We start from the raw sequence: 23,231 nt of genomic DNA on the forward strand, positions 1-23,231 counted from the left end.
TGTTTGGAATTTATTCAAGTCAGAGCATGAATACATTTGCATTTTCGTGTCATGCACAGGGGACATACATTATACTATTCAAAGGTTGGATCCAAGTTTATAACTGCTACCAATAACGAAGCAGAATATGAGGCTTTGATTGCAGGATTAGAATTGGCTAGGAAGATGAGTATTAAGAATTTGCAAGTATATGTTGATTCCTTGTTAATTACTAATCAATTTAACGGATCCTATGCAGTCAAGGGTGGGAAGTTAATCGAATACCTCGGTATTCTCAAAAAATTAGCAGGATATTTCGATGTTTTTACACTTGAACAGGTACCAAGGGAGGATAATGCTGAAGCAGATGCCTTAGCAAATCTGGGATCATCGATCAGGATACCAGATGGGACCCAAATAAGAATATTACATATCTTATATCCTGCAACGAATCCTCAGGATAAAGAAGTAGTAGGTATTCAGGATCCTGGAGTGGAGTATCCTGAGAAGAATCCTACATCCTGGATGACTCCAATCATGAGATATCTCAAAGAAGGATATATCCCCGAAGATGAAAATCCTAAGGCATTTAGGATGAAGGTATCACGATTCACTATTATAAACAATGTTTTGTACAGGAAATCTCTTGCAGGACCGTACTTGAGGTGCTTGGCGGATCCTGAAGCTAAAGAAGTACTTCAGGATATACATGAAGGGGATTGTGGTAACCACACTGGGGGCAGGTCATTGTTCTCCAAAGTATTAAGGACAAGATATTATTGGCCATCGATGAGGAAAGATGCTGCAGAATATGCTCGAAGATGTGATGCATGTCAAAGGCATAGTAACATATTACATCAACCAGCTGAACCACTCTATCCTATAACGTCCCCTGGCCGTTCATGAAATGAGGGATGGATGTGGTAGGGAAGTTACCAAAAGCTCCGGGAGGAAAAGTCTTTATGCTAGCAATGACGGATTATTTCTCTAAGTGGGTTGAAGCTGAAGCATTTGTCCAAGTTAGAGACCAAGAAGTAGTATCCTTCATAAAGAGGAATATCCTGACCAGGTTTGGGGTACCAGCTGAAATCATCTGTGATAATGGGTCCCAGTTTATAAGCAAGAGAACTACTGACTTTTGCAAGAGTTGGGGAATCAAAATGATCACGTCTACTCCGGTGCATCCTCAAGCGAATGGACAAGCAGAATCCTCAAACAAGATAATTGTCAACAACTTAAAGAAGAGACTTGGAGCCAAAAAAGGAAGATGGGAAGAAGAATTACCCTTCGTTTTGTGGGCTGATAGGACGACGGTAAAGAATGCGACAGGCCAGACCCCATTTTCCTTGGTATTTGGAGCAGAAGCAATGATTCCAACGGAAATAACGATACCTACTGCAAGATCTATCCTACAGGATCCTGTATGGAATCCTGAGGCCTTATGTCAAGATTTGGATACTATAGATGAAAAAAGGGATGCAGCAAGGCTAAGGATGGCAGCATATCAACAAAGAATATCCAGAGCATATAACAAGAATATAAGGACTAGGAGATTTCGAGTAGGTGATTGGGTGCTAAGAAAGGCTTTTCAAAATACCACTAATCCTGCCGATGGCAAGCTAGCTCCAAAATGGGAAGGACCATATGAAGTTGAATCGGAAGCGGGGAAAGGAGCATATAGACTCAAGAATATGGAAGGGGATATGCTACCAAGATCCTGGAATGCAATACACTTAAAGCTCTATTTCAAGTAAGAGTAGAATTTAATTTCTATCCTAATGGTATGTACTCTATCTCTTTTAAATATATTTATGTATTATCTTGAACCCAATACTGACTTAAGCATCGGAGGGGTGTTAGCCAGGCTAACACCCACCTTAGTTTGATGTTGTTTTGCAGCATATGCTCCAGGATATAGCTCCAGGATTTGCACTCGGGACGAATCGGAAGACTAGAGGATTGGCCCCCTCTCTCACGTTTAAGGGATCTCGATCCCTTCAAAGGTTTAAAGGTATTCACCTTTCTTTCGAATTGGGTTTAAACACCTCGCCTGGAGCGCAAGTTATCTAGGTATAGTTCAAGGTAGCGGGACCAGTTCATGTAAAAGTGGCTGACAATTTCGTTACTGTTGGCTATATCCTGGATCCTGAAGGTATATGAGGATTGATCACCCTCTCTCACGAAAGGGTATTTTCATACTCTCTAAGGTTTAAAGGTTTTCACCTTTCTAAGACTTGGAGTTTATACACTCTCGCCTGTAGCGCATAAAATTCAGGGTTTATCCTCAGGATATTAAGGGTTTACCCCAGTATGCTAAGGATTCATTTCAGGATATTAAGGTTTTTGCCTCGAGGTGTTTGCAATTTATTCAAGTCAGAGCATGAATACATTTGCATTTCCGTGTCATGCACAGGGGACATACATTATACTATTCAAAGGTTGGATCCAAGTTTATAACTGTGCACTGGGGACATTCCTAAGATGAAAGATTGGAGTTGACTCTCCAAGAGTCTTTGGTATGATCTCTCCTTTTTTCAAAAAACTTAAGTTTTCTAAGTTGTATGATGGTATCCTGACCAGGATATCTCTTAGGATACTTGTCAGGATATTCTCAGAGAAATGGACCCATAATATTTACAAGAGTTCTCAAGCAAAACATATTATTAACATAGCAAAAGATTATGCTTTTGGCTTCGTCTCAAACCGAGACCCATCCACCAAAAGCATGATTAGTTTTCCAACATATTTACTTAAAAAATGAAGGCTTCGTCTTGGAACCCAAGATACCTCCACCTTCAATTGTTAAAAGTGTTCAAAATAAACCATACTAACTGATGACCAAGGGTTTCGTCCTGAAACTCAGGATCCCTCCACCTGTGGCCATCATATTGTCTACGTGCAGGAAATTAAAATTGTTCAACAGACAAGAAAAGTAAATTGTTCAAAACACCAACCATCAAATCTAAAAAAGTGGGCTCCGACCTAAGCATCAACATCCATCATCGCCCACTCAGATGCCCTCACACAGCGGCATCCTCTCCAACCTTCTCCGGCTTCTCAGCACCTGCATCCTGCCCAGCATCCTCACCAGCATCCGCTCCAGCATCCTTCTTGTCTCCAGCTTGATCCGCCACCTCTGCTGACTTAGAGGACTCACCAGCTTCTAGAGGGAGCGGCACAGCTTTTCCTCCAAGTTCCTTCAGCTTGGCCACCCAAGAGTCAACCGGCCAAGCAGGGCACATGAGGCCCATCTCCTTGGCCTTGTAGGCCATCTTGATACAAGCTTGTAGCAGGGAGACGATGGCAGAGGCTTTGATCCCTTCCCGGAAAGAAACCATGGCCTGCTCGTGATCCATTTTGGCGGTGGCAGGGTTGAGCTCAGCCTCTTGGGTGACCTTCTTCATCCTGCTCTCATAGTGTCGGGACTTTGCTTCAGCAATGGCACCTTGGTCAGCAATAGTGCTTTCGAGCTGTTTAATTCTGGCTTCGTGGAGTGCAACAGTACCGCAGACATCATTATACAGATGTAGCAAATGCTGAAGGCCCTGCACATTAAATTCAGGTATGGGTTAGAATATATTAATCAGGATATCCTGTCAGGATATCCTATCAGGATATATATGCAGGATTTGTAGCAGGATATTACCTTGTTGAGGAAGGATGTCATTGGCTCTAAGGAGTCAGAAAAGTTGAGTTCATCATAGGAGAACCCCTCGGAGCCTGGGACACTAACTTCGGAGCTTTTCCTCTTTTTTTGCTGTGGAAGCACGGGTCCTCAGATTAGCCTTGGGGGCCGGGAGTGGCTTGGAGCTGGTAGCGGCAGGTGTTTCTTTCTTGACCATGATTGGAGTAGGATAGCTATCGAGTTCGTCAAGATCAAGGAGGATTGGAACTTTGCTGGAATCTGCACACAGGGAGTAAATTTTCTTTACTAAATATTTCAAATAAAAGCATGTGTGCAGGATATTGAGCAGGATCCTTACCAGACATGTTTACACTGGAAAGAGGGCTTCGAGACGGTGGAGATGGGTTAAAACTTCTTTCAGCTTCAGGGAGGAGTTTGATAGCGTCAATCCTCTTCTGTGATTCAGCAAAGGGAGGTGCAAGCTTCCTAAAATCAGTTGTGTGCAAGAAAATAACAAAGTCAGTTCAAGATATGTGGCAGGATATAAGACAGGATTGTCCTAAAACCCTAGCTCCTACCCTTTTTCAACCATTTCACCGGATAATCCGCCCCACCAGGGATCGAATCTCTTTTTGCAAAAAAGAACTTGGATTTCCGTTCCTCTTCATTCTTGGTGGCTCAGAGAATCAGTGGGTCACTGGAAGTGGAATAGAACAAAAATCGACAAGAGCCATGACATCTAAGCCGATATGCTAAAGGAAGGTCGTGAACAGAAAGATCAGGAATGTGGTTATTCTTGATCTGATCAATAACAGACAGGACCCGCCAAAGCATTGGCATTGTTTGACTAAAAGAAATCTTGGTGAGGTTGAAAAACTCGGAGATAAATTCAGAAAAAGGAAATTGTAGCCCTAGAGTAAAAGGAAAAGCATTGAAACATAAACACTCGTCGGAAACCATATCCGATCGGATTTCCCGATCAAATGGCCGGAACACCGTCCCTTTTGGGAAGATGCTGGAGGTTTTGAGGGCCGACAAGTGGGCACTGTCGAAAGAGCATATTTCCTTCTCCGGATCTTGGAGAATATTCTGGTGAATGAATGTGGGGGCGGAATCGCCGGAGCTGGATCTTGTCTGCCTTGTCATATTGTTGCCGGAATATTGAGGAGGATGAAAAGGGAAGATGGAGTTGAGAGAGAAAATGTTTACCTTTTTTCTCTTCGGTGATGGTTAAAAGAAGATAAGCAATCACATCATGCGTCTTATCACTTAATTGCCTCGTTCTCCGGAAAAAAATATAACCGTTAGTGCCAGGATACTTAACGGTAACATTTTTTGGGGACAATTGTTATGGGTGAAGTTCTGAGCCCATATCCTGAGAATTATCTTGAATTATATCTTGCTTATATGATATCTGTTCATATCTGGGATGCTGATTCAGGATATTGGTAACATCCTGAATGGTATCCTCAGGATCACTAACGAATTATGTGCAGGCACGTGGGTTAGAAGCTAGCAACGTTCATGAAGACCTTTTCTACTGAAGACTCGATCCAAGTCATTCACAGGAAGCCGTTGAAGCCGTGTTACTCGGTCTACAACGTTCACATTGGAATATTCGGAGCATCCCATGTTTATAGGGATTTTAGTTTACATTTTGTTACTATAAATAGATGGGTATACTAGATCGAATAGGACATCACAGCTACACTCACTACATTCACACATTTGTTCTCTTGCAACTTGTACTTTCACACAAAGCATTGTAACACTTAGCGATCTGGTCAATATCCTGCACTGTATCCTGAAGTTTGAAGCAATAAGAAGAACTAGGCAGCTGCGATTGTCAGCTCCCGAGGTTTTATGCCGGCGATCTAGATTGATCAAGGGCTTTCCTCGTACATCTCGTGTCAACCCCTTTACTTTTTGCTCATTGTTTGATCGTAGATACAGCTCAATATCCTGAGCCGTATCCTGAACACTGTTTTTCCAAACAACTTAACTAGCACATTTTCAACACACTTTTCAGCACACTACCTCACTTAACTAATTTGATCACTTAATTGCTTTGGTAATTTTTGACCAAAACAGGTAATATGTCCCCCTGTGGCGATTTTAGTAGTATTCCCTATCCTACTCTTCTAACATTAGATGCTCCATCAGTGTATAATGTCCAGGATCCTGAGGATTCTCCTAATTGTTGTACTTCTAGGTCTACCTCATCCTGAATGTCACTACTAAAATCAGCTAAAGCCTATAATTTTATGGCATTTCTAGGTTCATACACTAAGTCATAAGCACTTAACTTTACTGACCACTTGGCCATCCTGCCTGACATCTCGGGTTTCCTAAGCACATTTTTTACAGGATAATTGGTTTTAACATGAATTTTATGTGTCTCAAAATAATGTCTAAGCTTCGTTGATGCCATAACTAGTGCTAGTATCAACTTTTCTAAATGAGAATATCTAGTTTCAGCATCTAACAAACTTTTACTAACATAATAAACAGGATATTGCTGACCTCCATGATCCTTTATAAGGACGGCACTTACAACATTTCCTGATACTACGAGGTATAGGGATAGTGGTTCACCATTCTCAGGCTTCATCAACAGCGGTGCAGTTGAAAGATACTGCTTCAAATCCTGCAGGGCTGCTTCATGCTTCTCTCCCCATTCGAACTTCTTGTTCTTCTTCAGGATATCGTAAAATTCTTTACATTTCTCGGAGGATCTTGAAATGAATCTGTTCAATGCTGCAACTCGTCCTGTTAACCGTTGAACATCCTTCATATTTGAAGGTGATTTGATATCCAAGATGGCTTTAATTTGCTCCGGGCTTGCCTCTATTCCTCTTTTGGTCACCATATATCCTAGAAACTTTCTTGCTCCCACTCCAAAATGGCACTTAGCAGGATTTAGCTTCATGTTATACTGATCCAGGATATCAAATGCTCCCTTAATATCCTGGAGATGATCCTCAGCTCTTTTAGATTTTACCACCATGTCATCGATGTATACCTCCATTGTGTCCCCCAGCTTATCTTTGAACATCATGTTCACTAATCTCTGGTATGTTGCACCTGCATTTTTCAAACCGAAAGGCATAGCAGTATAACAATAAATACCTGTTGGTGTCATGAAGGCAGTATCCTCCTGGTCCGAAGGTTCCATTTGGATCTGCTGGAATCCTGAGGATGCATTCATGAAGGTTAACATCTCGTGCCCGGCAGTAGCATCCACCATTGCATCAATATGAGGAAGTGGAAATGGGTCTTTGGGATAGGCCTTATTCAAGTCTGTGTAATCTACACAGACTCTCCATTTCCCATTTTTCTTCTGTACCACCACTACATTTGCTAGCCATCTTGGAAACTTGACTTCTCTTATCATTATTGACTTCAACAATCTTTCAACTTCCTCTTGGATAATTACATTTCGTTCAGGGGCGAACTTCCTTCTCTTTTGCTGTACGGGCTTGAACGACCTGTCGATTCCAAGCTTGTGAGTGATAATGTCTCTGGGTATACCTGTCATATCCTCATGCTTCTATGCAAATGTTGACATCCTACACTTCAAAAAGTTGGTTAATTGTTCTTCAATATCCTGAGGGATATTGGTTCCTATGAGCACCGAGATATCAGGATTATCCTGATCCAAGATAACTTTCTTCATATCCTGTTCTGAAGCCTCCACGATATCCTGGGCCCGCATCTTTAATTGCTATACTGTATTAGGCTTGGTTAAGGATTTCATTGAGGATGAGTAACATTCTTTTGCCTCTTGCTGATCACTATCAACCTTAACAACCCCCCAAGGGGTAGGAATCTTGATGCATTGGTGATAAGTTGACAGCACAGCCTTCATGTCATGGATCCATGGCCTGCCTAGTATGATGTTATAGCAGGATAGGGAGTCCATCACACAGAAACGTTGTATCGAGTTGACCCCTTCAACATATACTGGTAACTTTATTTCTCCCACTGTGTTTCTAGCCTCTCCACTGAACCCAACAAGAACAGTGGATTTCGAAGTGATATCCATTAGAGATACATTCATTCTTTTCAGAGTCTCTAGTTGGATTATGTTGACGGAGCTGCCATTGTCCACCAATATCCTGCGTACAAAATGGTTAGCCACATATAATGTTATTACAAGAGCATCATGGTGAGGATCCTGGACTGTATCCCTGTCGTCACTGTCAAAAGTGATCACTTTATCAGTTGTAAGGGTAGTCATCGTGGTTGGTTTGTCTCCCCATTCGGTCTTAGCCTCCTTTGCATGCTTCTTGGCCGCAGAATAGGAAGTCTCACAAATGTCGGATCCTCCTGAAATAAAGTTGATTATCTTGGCATCCGCAGGAGGTGATGCTGCCCGTTCAGGATCCTTCTCAGTATCTTGACCCTTGTTCTTCTTTCTTCCTAGAAGATCCTTCAGATATCTCTTGCTGAGAAGGTAGCTTATTTCTTTTCTTAGAGCAATGCAATCCTCTGTTACATGTCTGAAGTCTTCGTGATAGGCACACCATTTGGATTTATCCTTCCAATCGGCTTTTTGTTGATTTTTTCGAGGCCACCTAGCTTTGTCTCCCAAACCCTACATAGCATACATTAATTCAGGAATGTTAACAGAAAAGCAATATTAAGATAATTCAGGATATTCTTCAGGATCCTTGTGTTCAACAGCATTCACTCTTTTATTGTCATTTCTACCATACGGCTTAGAGCGGTATGGTTTATACGAGGATTCTGACTTCCTATTAGTTGACTCATAGGTGGTGGATGAATTCATCCTCTCTTGAATTTTCTTATCATCTTCCAGCCTGATATATCTCAAGGCCCTGTTTCGAGCTTCATCCAAGTTCCTGCAAGGATTCATCACAAGATCCTGATAAAATTGGGAATCCTTTTGTAATCCCATCTTGAACGCTTGGACCGCCGTAGCAACATCAAGGTGTGGGATATCCAAGGATTACCTACTGAATTTGTTCACATAATTCCTTAGGGATTCCTGAGGTCCTTGGGTTATCCTGTAAAGATCACTTGTTAGTTTTTCAAAACTCTGACTACAAGAAAATTGACTATTAAATAAATTCACTAAATGAGCAAATGATGTAATCGAGTGCGGAGGAACATTCAAAAGCCATTTCAAGGCTGATCCTGTTAAGGTAGAACCAAAGCCCTTGCACAAGCATGCTTCTTTAAGATCTGGAGGGATAGGATTGATTTCCATCCTTTCCCTATACTAGGCAATATGCTCCTCTGGATCTGTGGTTCCATCATAAAGCTTCATGTTGGGAGTTTGGAATCTTTTTGGGATTTCAGCATCACAAATAGGATGCACAAACTGAGATATCCTGTGACTATCCTGCGATACTTCAGGAATTGGCTGAACTACCCCAGGTACACTGGATATCATATCCTTTAGCTTCTGAAGTTCCCTAGACAATGCTGATGTCACACCTGCATCCTGCAAAGATCCAATACTGTTAGTAGCGAGTGCATTATTATTTGACACGTTACCAGTTTGAGGATTCTGGCCATATCCTGAAGCATATCATGTGCTCCTCACAGTTGACATCCTGACCGAGGAGGGTATTTCAGGAGTATGGTTATGGGGATGGCTAGGCAAAATATTTCCCCTATTATCCTCAGTATACATAGCTAAACTGAAGTTCAAAGTTCTGGGTTGTAAAGGAGTGACGATATCCTCAATGGATCTGCTCGAACTAGATTTTAAGAGTTGTATTTCCCTTAACAGCATTTGGTTTGTTTCCTGTTGCTGCCTCATTTGTTCCTGCACACTTCCAAATAAGGTTAGAATTTCATCATTAGAAACTAAAACAGGAGCAGATCCCTGAATACTCCGAGTAGGGATAATATCCTGAGGTTGTGAAGAAGCAGGCATTCTTGGAGGAGGTGGCGGGAGCACTGAACCAGTAGTAGCAGAAATTGTAGCAGACACAGTGGAGGAGCTCATGCTTGATCTTGTGGCCATTGCAAATAATGTAGCAAAATGTTTTGAAAACAGAAAGCTAATCAATGATTTCACAAAGATTTTTAATAAAGATAGCACCACTTGCCCCACGGTGGGCGCCAAATTGTTTTGGTCAAAAATTACCGAAGTAATTAAGTGATCAAATTAGTTAAGTGAGGTAGTGTGCTAAAAAGTGTGTTGGAAATATACTGGTTAACTTGTTTAGGAAAAACAGTTTTCAGGATATGGCTCAGGATATTGAGCTATATCAAGATCAAACTATGAGCAAAAAATAAAGGAAATGACACGAGATGTACGAGGAAAGCCCTTAATCAATCTAGATCGCCGGCATAAAACCTCGGGAGCTGACAATCACAGCTGCCTTGTTCTTCTTATTGCTTTTAACTTCAGGATACAGTGCAGGATATCGACCAGATCGCTAAGTGTTACAATGCTTTTTGTGAAAGTGAAAGTTGCGGAAGAATAAGTGTGAGAGAGTAGTGAGTGTAGCTGTGATGCCCTATTCGATCCGGTATACCCACCAATATGGGATGCTCCCGAATATTCCATTAATAACGTTGCAGGTCGGGAAAAGCGGCTTCAACGTCTTTATTTGAACGGCTTAGACCGAGTCCCCCGGAGAAAGGGTCTTCGCGAACGTTGGGCACTTGAACTCGTACTCCTGCACACAATCCGTTAGTAATCCTGAGGATACCATTCAGGATGTTACCCATATCCTGAATGAGCATCCCGGACATGAACAGAAATCACATAATCAAGATATAACTCAAGATATTTCCCAGGATATGGGCTCAGAATTTCACCCATAACATTAGTGTATTTTCAAGTCCTAATACACTATTACATGTAATACATACTACATACACTTAGCACAAAATTTTGTGATCAATAAATATATATATTTTTCTCAAAAATATACATACTTAATATCAATTTTATTCTTGAAGAAAACATCATTTCTTTACTTGGAGTTTACAAAAAAATTAGCGAAACCTTGGTAAGTGTTTTCAGATACATTTTTAGGGAATAAGTTTCTCAAAACTTATATTTTTCTAAGTGTCAAAATTTTATAGAAATTTTGACAGGGTTTCCCCTAAAAATGGAGGTTTCCCATGTTTTCAAAACATGTGTTTATTTTCTTTTAAAATCATCATCAACACCAACAATTAGTCTTTACACAATTTTTGCATCACCAAGAGCAAGAATATATACGTTACACACTAATCATAAACTTGATATATCCCGAAAACGCGTAGTAACTTGGTAAAACTCTTAGTGGACTTAGTTACCTTCCAAAGTATAATCATCTCTTTAACAATCACCTTCTTACAAAAGTTTAGTGTTTACAACTTGTAAACAATTTTTGCAAAGATAAAACTCTTGAACTCTTCTTGTAAATAAAATATTCTCATACTTGTCTTATTTCTAAAAATGGTGTAAGTGTTTGTAATAGTCGTGATTTTCCAAAAATCAATTCTCTAGCTTGGTTTATTTACAAAAATCCTTTGAAACTCATGGATTTACAAAATCATCAACTCACTTGTTCAATTATATTTCATGAAAAATCATTTTTATCAAGTTCATATTTAACTAGAAGGTGGTCATTTTATGTAACACATAACCACTTTCTAATCTTGTTAAATCATAATTCTAACTATTATTTAACAAGATCCATATGGTGATTAACATCACACAATCAAGAATCATCATAAAATTAACAACATATTTACTACAACATCATACTAGTAACATTTCATCTTCATGTAACTTCTATGTTCAAGCTTCATGTTCATATTTTTAGTTCTTGTTTCTTTAGTGTTATGAACATAACCATCATACTACAACTTTTAACTATGAAACAAGATGAACAAGAGTGTAACAAGGACTTACTACTAGCACAAAGGCTAGGGATGATTCTAGTGAAGAAGATGATGGAAAATGATGATGAAAAAGCAAGCTCCACAAGTTGCAAGCTCCTTTAATCCTTCTTCTACACTTGAATGAAGCTCAATAATGGATGAATGGGGTGGTGGAATGGTGGTGATGGTGGCGGTTATGGTTGTGGCCGAGAGAGGGAGAGAGGAGAGAGTGAGAGTGTGAAAATGTGAAGTATGGTGAGAATGATCTTGGCCATGCTTTTATAAGACATGTTCATATATCTTGGTAAGCTCTACAAGTAACAATCCAATAAACAAATGAAATATAATCCAAGACAAGATTTGAGGCATGGTTGTGATGGTCCTTGTGACCGATTCGGTTGGGTGGGGGGGGGGTTTGGTTGTAACATTTTGTAACTAGATGGTAAGGACTAGTTAGATTTCAAGTAATGTGCTTCTATATGTTAGTTAGTAGCTTTTTAGTGGGTGTTAGGGTGTTCGGGGATCACGACTAGTCAAGAAATAGATAAACAAGGTGTTTTGGTAAAAATTTAGTGTCCCGGGTAATGTCCGGTCATTCGGTTGGATATCGTTCCGTTAAAGTGTTTATTATTCTGCCACATTTTTGCATCCTACTAGTATGTTACAATGCTGAATTTTATTAATAAATGCAGAATTTTGCACTTAAAGTGCGTTTCGGGTGCTTTTTAGTGCGTATTTTAATCTCTGGAAAGTCTATATGTTAACCCTTGTATGTACTCTTGGGTTTCACTGTATTCTTGTCATTGTATCTACACCTAGGCTCCAATTTTATTGTCTGACTGCTTTCTGCAGAGTTGTTGGCATATTATGTCTTACCGGTGAGTTTACTAGTATTTCTGACGCAACGCTCTCGTTAATGCAAAAAGCAATATTTTGTAGCATAAAATGTGCATGACTTCACTTGTATAGTATGTAATCAGACAATGTTGACATTTAAGCACATAATTGTAGTCATTAAATAATAAATAAAGTGTACGGAAATTACCGGTTTGGTGCCAGTCGTCACATTGCAAACGATGTCCTTTTAGCCAAACGTCTATAGGCGGTGTCCTTAACCTTTCAAAATCTTGCACGTTTTGTCCTTTAGGCCAAATCTGGTTAGAAGTTTCAATTAAAAACTGTCATGTGCAATGCATAAAGGGTAATTTCCCTCTCAACCCTAATTTCTCTCTCTCTCTCTCTCTCTCTCTCTAGATCCCCACCGTCACCATGGGCACACTAGAAACCTCCCGAGAACCATGCCCAGACCGCATCCTAGACGACATCAGCGGTGCCTTCGGCAACTTTACCTTCTGGGGAGGCCTTTTCTCCATTTTCCACTGCTCTATGGTCTACCTCCGCTAGAAAGAAGACCCCTGGAACTCCATCATCGCCGGCGCCGCCACCGGAGGGTTTCTCTAGATGCGTCAGGGTTTAGGCCCTGCCACCCGATCTGCTTTAATTAAAGGTGCAAGGATCATGCTTAATAAGTTTCTTTGTGCTCAACAACCTATGCATGTGATGATTGAAGACGCCCCATAAGAAACTCCCAATATGCCTCCCGGTTTTCAGCTCCCGGATTGGGGTTCACAACCCGAACAGACGCTTGATGGGTCATCATCTGGTTCGTCTTGGTTTGGTGGGTTGTTTGGGGGGAAGCAGGAGGAACTAAAGGCATATTGAAAGGGTTGAGAGGGAAATTACCATTTTACCCTCATGTGAATTGCACATGACAATTTTTAACTAAGATTTCTAACCAGGTTTGGCCTAAAGGACAAATGGTGCAAGATTTTGAAAGGTTAAGGATACCGCCTGTAAACTTTTGGCCAAAAAGACCGCGCCTGCAATTTGATGTACACATAAAGAACAAAACTTGTAATTTACTCTTTGATATAAATGAATTAAATAAGAGAATGCTACTTGGCATTAGATGAAAATTAATGAAATGAGAGAATGTCACATGACATTAGATGTATTTCTTTATTAGTATTAGATTAGATTAGTTGGTTATAGAAGATGAAGTTTATGAAAATATTATTTTTATTTATTACTTTTTCTGTTTTTAAATTTATTACTTCATTAAATTTCTTACCATAAGTTAATATAATTTCAAAAAATAAAATTAAAGAACATATGTATGTGGAAATTCTCTATATATTTTTCATTGACGAAATACGTAGCTAAAGAATCCCAACCAAGTATCTATTGTCAATGTTCATAGGTATGATTAACACATGCCTGGGTTTTTGAGTGATAGGGCCAACTCAGGTGTATGCTATTTCTATTTCATGCATCATTTGATGGTTTGTTTCAGTTTATTTAATTAAGGACTAGAGTTTACCAAAACTTCAAGTTTAGGATTCAATATTTGAATGCTAGAAACTTTAAAAAGAAATGAAACAAGTATTTGACCCGACCCGAACCAGATTAAAAAAAATATTATATAACAACAGACAAATAACCTTAAAAAAATTCCGCACCCCATGAAATTTTTTTCTAAATCAACTACTCGTCATTATGCTACAAAATAATAAGCTCCATATAAGATAGTTGAGTGACCATGCAATAGGGGTGTAAACGAGCCGAGCTACTCGCGAGCTACTCGAGCTCGGCTCGAAAAAAAGCTCGAACGAGCCGAGTTTAAACGAGCTCGAGCTCGAGCCCGAGCCTAAAAACAAGCTCGTTTAGTAAACAAGCCCGAGCCCGAGCTTCGCTTATCGAGCTCGAGCCGGCTCGCGAGCGTAATCGAGCTTTCTGTTTATATATTTTTCTATTAATATATTAAACATATATTTATATAATAATAATTACCATTTATATAAATATAAAAAAATAACTAAATTATATGTATAATAATAATTATAATTAATATAAATTAGTTAATAAATACTAAACGAGTCGAGCCCGAGCCGAGCTCGAGCTTGAAAAATTACCTTCGAGCCGAGCTCGAGCTTCAGAAATAAAGCTCGAATCGAGCCGAGCTCGAGCTCGAGCTCTCATATGTTAAACGAGCTCGAGCTCAAGCCTGGTCGAGCTTGGGCTCGGCTCGGCTCGTTTGCACCCCTACCATGCAACATCAACATACAAGATAGTTGAAAGTAAGCTCCATACAACTTTATTCTTTACCTTTCTGATTTTCTAAAATGCTTATTTTTATGCAAAGAATATGATACCCGGCACTAATATCTTGCAAATCAAGGAAAGATGTAAAAGATTTATTCTTTAATCAACTTTTATTTTTTATTCTTTACAATTCTATATGTGCATTCTAATTTCCAGGATTTTTTATTTTTTATTTTTATGCAAAGAATATGATACCCGACCCTAATATCAAGTATTCAAGTTAGGCTATATGCCTATATACCTTCCTTTATTACATCCTTTTGTGGAAACCCTTTACACTGTTGGTATGAATAACACCTTTTATGATCGTTTGATCATAGCAACCACTTATTTTAATTGTCCAATAACTATAAATCTCTTTCATCCAGTACAATAATTCGATGCTATTTAGGATTATATATATATAAGATTAGGATCAAGAGTGAACAACTTTTTGAGAGTGAACTATGTGAACTAATCTTGACCCTTGATCAATTTTTAGATTAAAAGGGTAAGATTTACATTAGCCAAGTATTTTTAATTAAAATCGCTTAATTTTCCCCTCTCTTCTCTCTCTCTCTCTCTCACACACACACACTTTTTAATATTTCTCTATCATTTCTTTATCCATAGATTTTGTTTCAGTTTTAACTTTAATATTGTTTTTCTTTATTATCCATATAGATTTTGTTTTAATTTTAACTTTAATATTGTTTTTCTTTTATTATCCATATATATAAAAATCATAATATATTGTTATTAACTTTTTATAATTTTCAATAAATATTGAAAATATTCTCTGAGATTGAAATTGTAATTATTTTTGGGCATTAACTCTTTTTTTTTTTGAATATATGATGAAGTTATTTATTTTTGCATACATGTGATATGTTTCGTTTTCATTAATTTCATAATTTTTATATGAATCTACTCGTGCGCATGCATAATATACTATATGTTGTTAATATACACATATGTACCCATCTTTGAATATATTACACAGATGTATAAAAGACTGTACACATGTGTATAAACTAACAGCTGTGTATCTTATATAAGCTAATAGTTAGCGAGACTGTACACATGTGTATAAACTAACAGTTGTGTATCTTGTATAAACTGATAGTTAGCGAGACTGTACACATGTGTATAAACTAAAATCTGTGTATCTTGTATAAACCAATACTAGCGAGACTGTACACATGTGTATACACTAACAACTGTGTATCTTGTATATACGGAAACTAGCGAGATTTTAGCGATTTTGATTATATTGTTTAATAAATGCAATTTACAAAAGACGCAAATACCCTTCTGTCAACTAATTTAAAGGGAGGTTACAACATTATAATTACAATCTTTCCATTGTTTAAAAATCTTTAGATGATGTAATCCAATGGCCCAGATTAGTTCACACAGTTCACTCTCAACCTAGTGTTCACTCTAGAACCCTACCCTATATATATATATATATATATATATATATATATATATATATATATATATATATATATATATATATATATATATATATATATATATATATATATATATATAAGGTCGGGATTTGGAGAAAACGGTGAAAATTGTGAGAATGGTGAGAACGATTATGGATCGTCCGATCAAAACAATCCATGGACTAGATTGCGCGGTGGCGTTTTCGTAAATAACATCAATATTATTATGTGGGACACGCTTCATTAAGGGTAACATGGTCTTTTACCCCTCATATTCAAAACGCCATCAAATGATAAAACGCCATAAAAAAATAAAATGCTATTAAAAACAAAACGCCAAAAATTAAAAATAAAACGCTATGAATATTACAGGAAGATGAAACAACACAAACTAACTGAATTTCGGTTAATAACATTTATTAGAAGAAATTCCCTCCTAAATTACGCGCCAAAAACATCATTATATAAACAAACTTAAAAATATAGCTTCCATAATCACTTCAATCTATCCATTTTCTGCAAAAAAACATCTTTAACGAAAAACGCCAACTTAAACAAAACGCCAAAAATGGCAACAATCGTTTCGTAGAGATACACTCTGAGAATCGGGCGATACGTCCTCAATTTTGACAACAGAAGGAGGGTGTATGTTAAGACGGTCAAGGCAATTCTGAAAATGGAAGAAGAGATATAGAGGCAAATCTTATCCATTAGCATCGCTCTAGACAACGAATGCCATGAAACGCATATACTTATGAAAGCATTAACCAGGAAATTTAGACCAATCAAAGGAAATGTGAAGCCAGACCCTATCATGACATCATGGCGTTTTGATGATGAAACAGACATGGTGACATTTACATACGATAGCGGAGAGGAGGAATTCTACTGGCTAGAGAACATCATGACAAAGCAGCGAATGGGTTTCATGGAAGAATTGCATAACGTCACTTGTACCAACACAGAAATAGACTCAAAATTGGAGTTAATGCAAGACATGTTCAGGTGGAGGCTTCATAATCTTCAGGAACAAGAAGATGATGAAGGTGAATGTGATGACATGGATGAAGATCAAGATGAAGACTCCGAGGAGAAAGAAGATGACACAAGTGATGGATACTATTCAGATAAAGTACCTTCTGACGAAGGATTTTAATTTTTTTCCTCTTTTTTTTCTTCTTTGTAATCTTTTTTTTAAGATAGTAATTAAATGATATATTTCTATCTTTATTAGCAAAACGCCAAAATAATACTAAAAATGGTTAACCCAACAAAACGCCAAAAATAACAAAAAATATTTTTCCTGCTTAATATTTTATTTACTCCGTTATTGTATTTTGACATGTTGGTCTGCATAAGGCATTTAAAAAAAACGCCAAACTTAGGAAATGGGACGTCTACAACATATAAAACTGATAAAAGCTGATCATCACATTAAATACAAAAAACAGTAACTAAATAGACAGTTACTTTATTATGATCATTTATTACAATAAAAAGTCCCGTCTAAAACTACGTGCCAAAAACTCCTATAAGAGAAGGGCTATGCACAATCAAATTAATCACACCCATAAAAAAACACAAAAACGCCATATCCTCTAGAAACCACTCCCTTTAAAACGCCACAGATGTCAAAACTTTCCCTGAAATGGATCCTTCTTCTGAGGGGGTTAACTCAATAATATTTTGTTGAATGAGATGGACAAATATTCAAGAAAAAGTGACTGATGACAGTGATATGCCATCAGTTGAGCTTTGTTCTTGATGATTATTTGAATGGAATAAGGGGATCAACACAAGGGTAAAATGCTATTTTGGACTCCATTATTACAAATAGCATCAAGCAAGAGTTGGTCTTTAATGACAAGCCACCAAACAAGAATATCACACCAAAAAACAGGTTACCACTAAGCACCTTCTTCTAAAAAACAAACGGGGTTAATGAAGGAAAGTTGGCATCTAGCTAAAGTATTCAAAAAAGGTTCAAAACGCCAAAAACAAATTCAAGAAGGAAGAGGCTGATGACATTGAAGATTCGGAAGAAAAATTAGATTACCATTTTGTATTATTTTTGTTTTCATTTTATAATGTTTTGATATCAAGTTATATGTTGTTTTGTTATCCAATTCTATATAAATAAAATACATTATTATATAAAACGCCAAAAACTACAAACACAGCTGCTGGCAAAGCTGTCACACCCTGGCTTTGCGGAAGCGTGGTTAATTTGGTGTGACTTCTTAATACCATAGCTTAATCATAACAAAGCTATATGAGTTAAAAACATGCAAGAATCATCCATTAAATTTTTAAAACCAAACATAGTATCATTGTTTAAACGGAACAACACTCTAATAACCATAACATTGTTTCCCAAACAAAACAACTTAAACATAACATAAACACAGTTTAAGGACTGTGACTTGTCCAGGAAAGAGTCACATTCCCTAAACCCCGGATGACCTTGGAAACTAGTGCAGCGGGAAAACGTGCCATACCGTGCCAGATCTTTAATTCCCTGAAATACATGTAAGTTGAAAAATCAACAATAATGTTGAGCGAGTTCATGTGTAAGTGAGTAAATAAACCTTTGTATTTATCAAAAATCCTGGTATGTAGCAAATAAGGAAAAAGAGATCACCAATGGTTTGCAAGGCCATTGATATGTGTGAAATGCAAGTAGGAAGGCTCAAACCTAGCAGATTTATGCGTCGGGTACAAAGTCATCCCAAGGTCCGTTATGCTGGGCCTGGGACTGGGCTCGCTACACCCAAATAGATCTATCGCTCCTGCCCCTCGGTCCTACCCTGAGGATTAATGACCTCAAGTTTCCGCCTACCCATTCACATGATCTAAATAGTAACCCTCCTTACGCTAACCATACCATGTATAAAGTATTCATAATCAAAGTAACATGTATTTCACCCCCGCAGTTTAGAAAACTGAAAACAGTTAAGAGAAAAGGGGGACATGAACTCACAGTCAGTGCGTCTCTACCAAGTACTCCGGATATCTGCTGTGCGACGACCTACATGTACTAATTCTATTAGACGGATGGCCGTGCCTTAGCTTTATAGTTTAGGTTTTTGGGAAATAGTTAGACAACTATTCCGTGTTTATATTTTGCATGTGCTTGGTAGTTAATCTCCTTCCCAAGGATGGGGGATTTAATACATGTGCGTTCAATTTATAATATTAAGTCTCACTTAATATATCTTCATTTCTAATTTCAAATATAAATAGTTTTCTCAAAAATATTATATTTCCACTTCACATAATTTTCCAAAAATAATACGTTGATAAAATACGCGTTCATAATCATTTCTGTGTAATGCGTAAGTTATGTTTTAGTAATCGCGTGGTAATAATAATTACCGTTGTAACTTATATGTTTATCGTGAAAGCGTTCGCATTATTTTGGATTCGTCAACGTTTGTGAATATTATTTTTACCCTAAAAATAATATTTGTGTATTTTCACAAAATAATCATAAACAGTGTTGTGAAAATATATTTACCGAATATATATTTATCACGTTTAATTTTGTGAAAATCCCACCTCCGAATATTTGTAAATAAAGTCGTGGCGAAATATATTTTGAAAACATATCAAAAATAATTCTAACACTCGTAAATAATTCTAAGTGTTAGGTTTTAGAAAATTTTCGCCAGAGTTTCCCCTGTAACTAGAGGTGGCCACGCTTTCAAGCGTATCACTTTCTTTTACAGAAATCATTTCAACACTTCTTTAAATCAACCAATCAATTTCCGACACATCAAACTAGTCGACAAGTATGTAAATCGCATAATCACATGAACTTGTAGTTTTTCCGAAAACTATAGTGTAGATCCCGTTATATTTTGTGGATCTATGTGTAAAGTAACTAAATCTTGTAAAAACCTCGTTTTTAGAATAAATCTATCTTTACATCTTCCCGTCATCTTTTACAAAAATTGTTATTTTGCCGGGTCTTTTATTTCACAAGTGTTTATACACTTGTGGTTTGTAAAAATCATATTTGTTAGTGTGTTATCCGATTTTTAGGAAACATGATTTTTCTCGACACTTGGTCCTTTGAAAATACCACTTGCAGATACGTAGATCCGCTAGTTTTAAACACTATTTTGCAAGTAGAAATACTTTTACACAAGTTCATGTTTCTCGTGTGGTAGAGTTTCACCTTTTAACCCTTGTACCGATAGAAACAAGCTTATGTCAAGATCTATGATCTTAACAAAGTCGGGTTAAACGATGATCCGAGCTACCACAACGTAGATCGGGCCTAAATAATCACATCTTTCAAGTACTACAACTTTTACACAAGTATTAAGCTTTTAACCAACTATATTCATGTTTTAGTAGACTTTAAAGATTCAAAAGATAAGTTTCCGCATTTTTAACCGTTACAACTCTTATTAACCACCTTAGAATGATTCGAGTATGAGTTTTAAGTGTTATACCTCTAGCTCGGGGCTAGGGAAGAATCTAGGCGAAAATGTGGTGGATAAAAGCAAGATAACGAGGTCCTTCCACTTCCGTTTGCTCCAAGACTCCTAATGCGTAACCCGAAAGGCTTGTATGTGCTTGGAATGGATGGATCAAAACTCGAAAATGGGTGTGTAGGGGGTGGGGTGTTCGGCCGAGAGCTAGAGAGGGCAAGGGAGAGAGAGTTTTGGTGAAATGTTGGATGTGATAATCTCTAGTGTTTAGGCAAGGTTTTATAGACAAAATTCAAGTTCTTAGTCCATTGGATTACATGTCCTCTTGATATTAGACAAGAGCTATTAAAATAATGAAATGGGTACAAGCCTTGGTCACATAGTGACCGAATTCGGCCCGGGGGGGGGGTACTAGTTTGATTTCAAGTAGATAGTTAGTGTTTAGTTACTTTAAACCAAGTTAGATTTAGGGTTAACTCGGTTAGTCACATGTTGTGCTTTAACGCGGGTGTTAGGGTATTCAGGGACCCTAACTGGCTCAGAAAAAGACCAATAATATTATTGTCAATATTTTTATGTTCCGGGTATAGTCCGGTTGTTCGGTTGGATAGTAATCCGTTAAAGTGCTTAAGTAAGCTTTTAAGTGTCGTAAATAACATTTTTAGTGACACATCTTATTTCCCAAAGTGTCAGGAATATTTTCCTCATGTTTTGGCACTTTATTAGTTAGCCAGAAGCTGGTATGTTAATTAAAGTGCTGTGGCTTGTGCTTAGAGTACGTTTTAGGCACGTCCAGTTATTATATCTTATTCCTAGAGACGCAGTTCTACAACCCTTGTATCCCTACACTCACTATGGGTGTAGTAAAATATTTCTGGCTCATACAGGCCCTTAGAGGCAGTGTCTGCCTGATGCTGGCTTTATCAGCATGTTCAATAGGTTATCCGTTCTAATGCTACTGTGCTTTTGTGCATCATATTTGTCACTAAGGTTCAACATGTAAATAGTGTAGTGACAGTATGTAAAGTATGATGCAGGAATATACAAGTACTAGAAATCAAGTAGCAGTTCGTCAGCAATTTCAGTTAAGCACAGTAATTAAGCAGCAATTAATTATTAATTAAATCGTACGGATACCTGGTTTAGTGAGGGTTGTCACAAAAGCACCTTGTAAAAAGGGTATTAAACGCCAAAAAATTCACTAAACGCCAAAAAAAAGTTGGTCTTATTGTAATCTTATGCAAATTTTAAGGACTCGAAGGGAATTATTATACAAAACGCCAAAAACACTAAAAAAATTAACCAGAAAACGCTATAACGCCAAAAAATTATATATGTGACAAAAAAAACAATTAATTAAACGCCAAAAAGTTTAATAAATACAATTAACGCCAAAAAAACTTAGACGCCATAAAATATTATACCGTGTTGGGAAAATAAAAGAAGAATGAAAAGAAAAAAAGCCCCTCCGCACTTTTCTATGCCGCGGGACACGTGTTGGGCCAGAATGCGTTCTCACCGTTCTCACACTTTTGAGTGTTTTCTCCTGATCCCGTCTCTCTCTCTCTCTCTCTCTATATATATATATATATATATATATATATAGGGGAAGGTTCAAATGAAAACCACTAGTTATTGTGAAAACTAGAGAACTAACTAAAACCCACTAAAAAGGAGGGAGGGAAGACTTTTAATGAAGGAGAGGTAAAATTGGAACAAAAAATATATAACTTTTCAAACATTTCTCATTTCTCCATACGTTATCATTTTAAAACAAAAATGGCACCATAAGATCACAAATTTTCTTATCTTTCATTCAAGTATATTCGAGCATATTTTTTATGACATAAAAAAAGATTTATGGTGTCGTCTTGTTTTCAATACTATTATTATAGTAGTGCACATGTGCAATATAACATGTACTACAATGTGCATTACATGCTTAAAATTAGTTTTTTTGATTCTAGTTTAGCTTTTAGGGTTAGTTTTTTTTTGAGGTTTAGGATTAGGATTAGGTTTTTGGGTGTGGGGGGGGCGGGGGGTTTAGGTTTTTGGGGGGTGGGGGGGTTAGGTTTTTTTCGGGTTTATGTTTAGGGTTTAGTTTTAGGTTTTCGGGAGGGTGGGGGGTGGGGGGGTTTAGGTTTTTTTTTTTTTTTGGGGGGGGGGTAGGCTTTTGGTGGGAGGGTGAATTTAGGTTTGGGGGGGGGGGGTTAGGTTTTTGGGGGGTGTCGGTGGGGGGTGGGTTAAGTGGTTTAGGCTTTCCGTATTAGTGCACATGTGCAGTACAACCAAAAAAAATTTTTTTTCCATATATAAAAAGTAGCGATTTTTCTAAAAAAAATTGTAAAAAAAAAAAATTTGTATGTTTTTTAGGTTTTTTTTTAGGTTTTTTTAGTTAGTTTTCGAGTTTTCACAAAAAAAGTGGTTTTCATTTGAACCATCCCCTATATATATATATATGGTGGGGTTCTAGAGTGAACACTAGTGTATTTGAGAACTGAGTGAACAAATCCTGACCATTGATCTACACACGTGTATGGTCAGGATTAGTTAACTCAGTTTGCAAGCTACACTAGTGTTACTCTTGAACCTAATCCTCTCTCTCTCTCTCTCTCTCTCTATATATATATATATATATATATATATATATATATATATATATATATATATATATATATATATATATATAGGGGGCCGCTAGAATGAGAACCACCTCGAGTTGTAAGAACCGCG

Source organism: Helianthus annuus, chromosome 14 (genome assembly GCF_002127325.2).
Source record: "Helianthus annuus cultivar XRQ/B chromosome 14, HanXRQr2.0-SUNRISE, whole genome shotgun sequence".
In the NCBI taxonomy this organism is placed as follows: Eukaryota; Viridiplantae; Streptophyta; class Magnoliopsida; order Asterales; family Asteraceae; genus Helianthus; species Helianthus annuus.